Source organism: Scardinius erythrophthalmus, assembly GCF_964197995.2.
Source record: "Scardinius erythrophthalmus genome assembly, chromosome: 8".
NCBI classification, from domain to species: Eukaryota; Metazoa; Chordata; class Actinopteri; order Cypriniformes; family Leuciscidae; genus Scardinius; species Scardinius erythrophthalmus.
This window is the reverse complement of record NC_138228.1, coordinates 38434161-38440742: the sequence shown is the minus strand read 5'-3', so window position 1 is coordinate 38440742 and position 6582 is coordinate 38434161.

The window sequence follows — 6582 nt, the reverse complement described above, 5'->3', positions numbered from 1 at the left end:
GACAAAAATCACTTAAAACTCTTCCAAAATGAATCTATAACTACTATGGCCTTTTAAAAAGATCTAAAATCTAAGATCTAAAGATCTAAGATAACAAGTCAGAGATTACTAGTAGTAATGTCCCGCATCCAATTACACATATAGAACATAAAATCACTTCTGGGAACATTTGAACCAACTAAATAAATCTCATCATGAAAAGCTAGCCATTCAAAATGAAGGTGTCCTGGTAAGCATCTTTGAAAAATTATGTTCTTTATTGACTGATTTTCTCTAAATTGACATATTGAAAACATATTGAGGTTAACTCTGTCCCGCCAGCATTTTTTTTAAAGTTGCCAACCATCCCTCCTAAAAAATCCAGCATTTCTAGTCAGCAGCAAGGTAAGCATGCTGGGACTAGGATGGGATGCTGGTTGTTGGTTTGCTGGTCCCTAGCATGGAAAGTGGAAATGCTGGTGGACTGGCGAACCAGCTCAGTTTTGATTGAGAACAGCATGACTATGCTAGTCCACAAGCTTGAACAGCAATATACCAGCTCTAACCAACCTAAACCAGCCTGGACCAACATGGAATTTGTGCTGGTTTATACTGGATTTTTCAGCAGTGAACACCAGCATTTTTGATAATTTTCACAAAACATTCATGGTGCCTGAATATTTTGGACTTGCATACAAATATGCAATTTACCAAAAAAAAAAAAAAAAAAAAAAAAATATATATATATATATATATATATATATATAAAAATAACAAAGCCTCTGCTTTATTCTAGCTTCATGCAAATTTTTTTTTGATCAACAATTGAATGTGGGTACATTTCAGAAAAAAGCAATACTTGAACAAAAAGCTGAAAATTGCAGAGACCACAACGTACATAAGCAATGCTTTTATCGCTTGTTTCGGTTCATTTTTTGCCTGTGTTTTGATCCGGAAATTCTCTACTCTTTCAGAAGATGTGTAATAGCGTCCCCCTACCATATAACAGTGAAAACACGGAAAGCTGGAAAATTCTGTCAATGGCAGCAATGCGTTGTCTCATAAATGACGGAAAATTGCGTCAATGGCGGGAAAATAGTTCAAATAAAATCGTTACAGCAATAAAGCAGTTGTAAGTAAGTGCATGTGATTTAGCTGCAGAATCTAAGCTAGCTTATGGTGTGTTAGCATCACATGCAGTGCTGTCTGGAAGGAAACACTCACAACAACCACAACCAAATCAGGAGTCCGAAGGGAACAGAAGAATATAAAGCCTCCCTGTCACCGTTCCCTGCTCAAAAATTCAGCATTGCTGGACACCAGCATTAGGTATGTTTTGCATGCTGGGACAGCACGGAATGCTGGTTTGCTAGTTGGCTGATCACCAGCAAAGCGGGAGTGCTGGTGGACCAGAGTACAGTTTTGTTTGAGAACAGCTAGACCAGCACTATACCAGCTCTAACCAGCATAAACCAACCTGGACCAACATGGAATTCATGCTGGGTTATGCTGAATCTTACAGCAGGGTTCGCTCTCCTAATCTCTGAAAGGGGATTGTCCAAAGGCTAAAGGAGCTGGACTGGCTACCTCTAATTCCTGTTTATAAATTGAACGGCTAGTGAGTGCAAATCTGGTTACATCACAGAAAACCCAGATTCTGCTGTATCCCAAACTGCACTCGATGCAAGGACATGTTTTGACAGCAATGTCTGTCCCCAGGCAGACAACAGTGTTACATAACATAACCCAGTATGCAGCCAACAACTCTTTCTTACAATTCACTGGCCCCATTTTCTGTCCAAACTAAAAGAGACATTCCCACTGACCCCAGATCTGTCCTTAATAGAGTCTCACCATCAATATTATAGGCTCAGACAGCTAATCCCTGACCCAAACCTGCCCTTACACAATTATCCTCTGTTCTCAAAAATCCAGAATTTTGAATGTCACCAAAGGACCTGGTCCACTTTTCAACTCATTCTGGTAAAGAACCATCCATTTAGACAGGAAAAGACTGTCTGACTGACATAAAAACGATTAATGTTCAATTTAGGCGCAATAACTTATGAACTCGGACATAACACTGCAAACAAAGTTGAAACATGCTCTCAAATATCTTATTTATTTTCTACTACGGGCGTTTTCTTTGTTCCGAAACAGGGATTACAATTTTTACAGTTTTGCAATTTCTGTTTGGTTGGGTTCAACTTTCACAAGGCAACGTTTCTAAAGGGACCAAAATTTACGTGCGAATAAATTGTCCTCTCACTGGTCAGAGTGCACCTGTTTATGTTCTGGGATTCTGCTTATATAGCGGTCAGTCGTCAGGATGGAACAGCTGTGCGGCTTTCTTTGTAGCTGTCATTATATTGCTTTATCATTTTGAGCAGTAATCTGGGCTTCCTCTGTATTTTGTTCTGAAATGTTAGTCCAACCAAATTTCACTTTGGCATTTCACTTCGTCTTTGCTCCAGGTTAATCCATGATTAATTTTAAGAACTGCTGATTTTCTTACATTCTGATACAGCTATGGTTTGTTTGTCCATTGAGTTGGACTGCTTTCTCACCACAAGCGAACTGCTCCATAGTCTGTTTTCAAGTGGGCCAAAACCACCTTGTTCAAGATATCTTGGACCTTTTTATTTTTATTTTTTGCTGATCCAAGCACGATTTCTGTGTCCATATATGCCTAAATGAACCGAACTAAAGGAGAAAATGCACCAGGTTCCGAAACAAATGCTAGAAACGAGCCAGGTGTGAAAATGACAAAATGCCCTAAAAGTGCCTCAAAATAAACTCTAAATTTCTTTCAAAGATTTGATAACATAAACCTGGCTAATGTTGTCAAATTCAATGGCTAAATCTATGTAGAAGACATGTATCTTAAAATTTCCCACTGGACTGGTTTTAACTTTCAACCAATCAGATTGGAGCTTGCTATTTGAGCTTTTGCCCTTTTTTCAGCTGATCTGCCATTTGCCAGTTGCAGAAGGGAAGCTCCATGATACTCAACAAAAACACACATGCAAACTTTTTTAATATTTTCTCTAAAAGTTCAGTGAACTGTTCCATATTAAAAATGTGACTATTACTTCATATGTCAAGCTTTGCAGTGTAAATGCTAGTCGGAGAAATAGATTTTGGTGTGTTAGCCCATTCAAAAGCTCTGAGATGTGTAGTTCTAGTGGGTCCAGACATTTGACCCAAAATTAATATCTTAATGGTCAGTAATGTATCATGGCAAAACTTTCACCAAAGAAAAAAAATATTCTGTCGGTTTCATTCATCATGCCTACTACTACATACATCATGCAGATCTGAGCATATTGATAAATGACACACTGTGTCAGTGACCTTATTGGGTCAGTGAGTTTATGGGAAGAAAAACACATTAGAGTTGTTTTTTCTTCACTCATCCTTTGACCTCCTTTAAAAGTATGCCAAAACACTTAGATTCAAGGAAGTTCTGTCTTATTCTTGGGGACCTATCAATCAGTCAAAGTCTGTGTTCGTCTGAACCTGTAATGTGTCATTCATTATCAGCAGCGGCATGCTTTGAAAGATAAACACTTTAAGATTGAAACATTGACTCAAAATCCCTATGGCCTCAAGGCTATCAGCATATTTGGATATGGGATGTGATTATGAATTTTTGTCTGAAAAGGAGAGGAACACACATACGTGCACTTATTCCACGTCTTTGCAGTAAAAGATTCATTCACTGCTGAAAGCTTTGTTTTCCCTAATGCCTAATTATCTTAAACAAGGTTTGGAATCACTGACAGCAGTCTGAATTGTAATGAGGGGCTGGTGCAGGCCGGTACAATCCAAACTGCCTCTGCAAATGAATGATTCACCGATGCCATCAGGGTCCCGAAAGGTCAAACTATTTCTGTTGCCAATGCATAACACAACTACATAAATTGCTTACTCACCCTCATGTCATTCTGAACCTGTAAGAATTTCTTTCTTTACAAAAGGAAAAATTTTGAATTCTTTTGTTCAGGGACCTGATAGACCCTGCCCATAAAATGTATAGTTTATGCCAAAAAATAAATAAAAACTCCTATAGTTTGCCTACTACAATTATTGGTACTTTATCATATTGAATTAATATGGGATCTGCTTGCAAACAGAATAAGAAGCTTACAGAATATGTCAGTTTCATTAATTTCTGGTTTTGATGACAGTAGCTAATAATTCCTCACTTTTACACTTTTATCTACTAATAGGGCCTACTAACTTACCACAGTTTTATTAATGGGATATTGTACTTGTGGTATTTTGTCAGAGGTGATGAACTTTTGTAAGTTTTGTCATTATGTTTTTGGTAGGCCTATATGGAAAGATAAGCATTAGCATTTGGCTAACATTGTGCTAATTTACACTTAGATTAGCAAATGGAATTTCAAATTGAATGTTTTTTTTCATGGTTGCTTGTTAAACATAATCCTCATCATTTTTGTTTAAATTATAATATATATCACTATAGGGATAACTTCAATGTTGCTACTTTTTTATTAGATTGTAGCATAGTTTGAAAAGAGCAATTTTAGTTTAACCACTTTTAATTATTAGCTTGTAGCTTGGCAAACTAGCAGTTTGCCCAACACCAAAATGTGTGTGATAACTAAGGGAACCAAGATTACCTGATTTTATTTTGTCATGGACTCATTAGCAGGTTGACGGTGACTGGATTCAGTGCCCCTAGAAACACAAATCCAAATGGTAATAAGACAGACACATGTCACAGGCCCACTGCCAACTATTTAGAGCCTTTTATTTTGATAACATCACACCCTTGATGCAAGCATCTGTTAGTGGAAATGTTGACCTCATGGACATACAAAAGTTAACACATGCATGCAGAGCTCATGGCATGACAAGAATGGAGAGAAAAATAGACAGATGATTAGCGAGGGATAGAGAGAGGAAAAGAGATCGATTTCTGCAACATGACACCCCACCCCCCCCCCACCCCGCATATAACCTGTAACTTTATCACACCCAAGTATTTCTCTCCTGTAAACATCCAAACGTGGCAGACGTTCAGCCCCCTCTGAAGACATACAGCCCCTGTGATCAACAAAATAACAACACCATTCACAGAGTTGGAACCTACCAAAACGTATTGTGAGGGTACCATTGTACAATGATGGTATCCAATTTTTTTATGGTACTGAATAGTTGTCACATGAATTATTCAGGGCTAACGGCGCACCGGGGTAAAAGGTGCCTGTGATTTTAATTTCCTCAAAACTATATGGCACAAAAACTTGCCGTTGCACTTTCTAAAACATCCACTTTTCAAGATGCATGTGGAAATTTGATCTAATATTTGATGTTTTTTTTTTTAATGTTGTAGATTTAATTAGCAAACGAGAATCACTACAATTATTGAATATATTTTGAAACAAAGGTCTTCTTAATTATTTAAAGTTTTGTTCGAGGAAATAAAAGCTAAAGTTTTCCAATAATGGAAGAATATGTAAAAGTAATGGTAACTGGGGTAAAAGATGCCCCTGCTGTTGGGGCGAAAGGCACAATAATTAACATGATAATAATAAACAGCTGGCTGACTTTTCCATTTGTTGACATGACATGGTTTGATTCAAATGGTAAGTATTCTACATTAAGTTGGTTGTCCATCAAAATATGATATTAATCATTTAATAAAAAAAATCATATTTTTTGTTACTACTGTAAAGCTATATTAAATTATAGTGGAATCTCATTCAGTGCTTTCATAATCTTCACTTTTTAAAATAATTTTGTTTCTGTATTTTTAAAAATTAACATATTTTAATGACAGTATATTTGTTGAACAAAAATGAACCAATTTATTTATCAAAATAAACAAAAAATAGTACAAACTTTGCTAAAGGGATTGTTTTGAACAAGTATAAATTAGACATTATTAAAAACATGTTACTTTAGCTAAAGTATTTGTATAAATAATGTGTTTTTTGCCCCACTTACATTTTAACAGCCTAATTATATTTGTATATTTCTAAAAGTCATTAACAGAATTAATAGGATCCTTCTGGTCACTACTGTATTGTGTATCACAAGCATCTGTATTAGAATGCTTAAAGTCAACATGAACTGAATTTCTAAGCCAAACATAAAGTACAGTATTACCAACTAGAATGTGAAATCTCAGGAACTGATTGAAATTGAATCATGAAAATTGGCCTCTTTATGATTGAAGGGTTAAAGGATAAGAGCACTTGATAACTTCGGCCAATAAGGAAAGATAACATAGAGCAACCTGTTTTATTTCCTATTGGAATAATTAATCAATCACAATAAGGCCATGGGCATGTATTAAGAAAGTAAATAGGGTCATTTTTGATTTCATTTTGATGCTAATGTTGTCTAGTACTGTGTTAGACTAATTTATTGTGTGCACTAAGTGTTAGTCATGTAATATGAAACATAAAAGGTGTGTCTGTTAAATGAATCATTAGTCGGAATCTTGCTGGAACAGAACAGTGTTTCGTGTTTCTAAAACTACTCACAGATATATAATTTCTTATAAAAAAAGGGAAAATATTATGCTCCTAGTTTGCTTATGTGCACTGAACACACAGTAGTAAATTG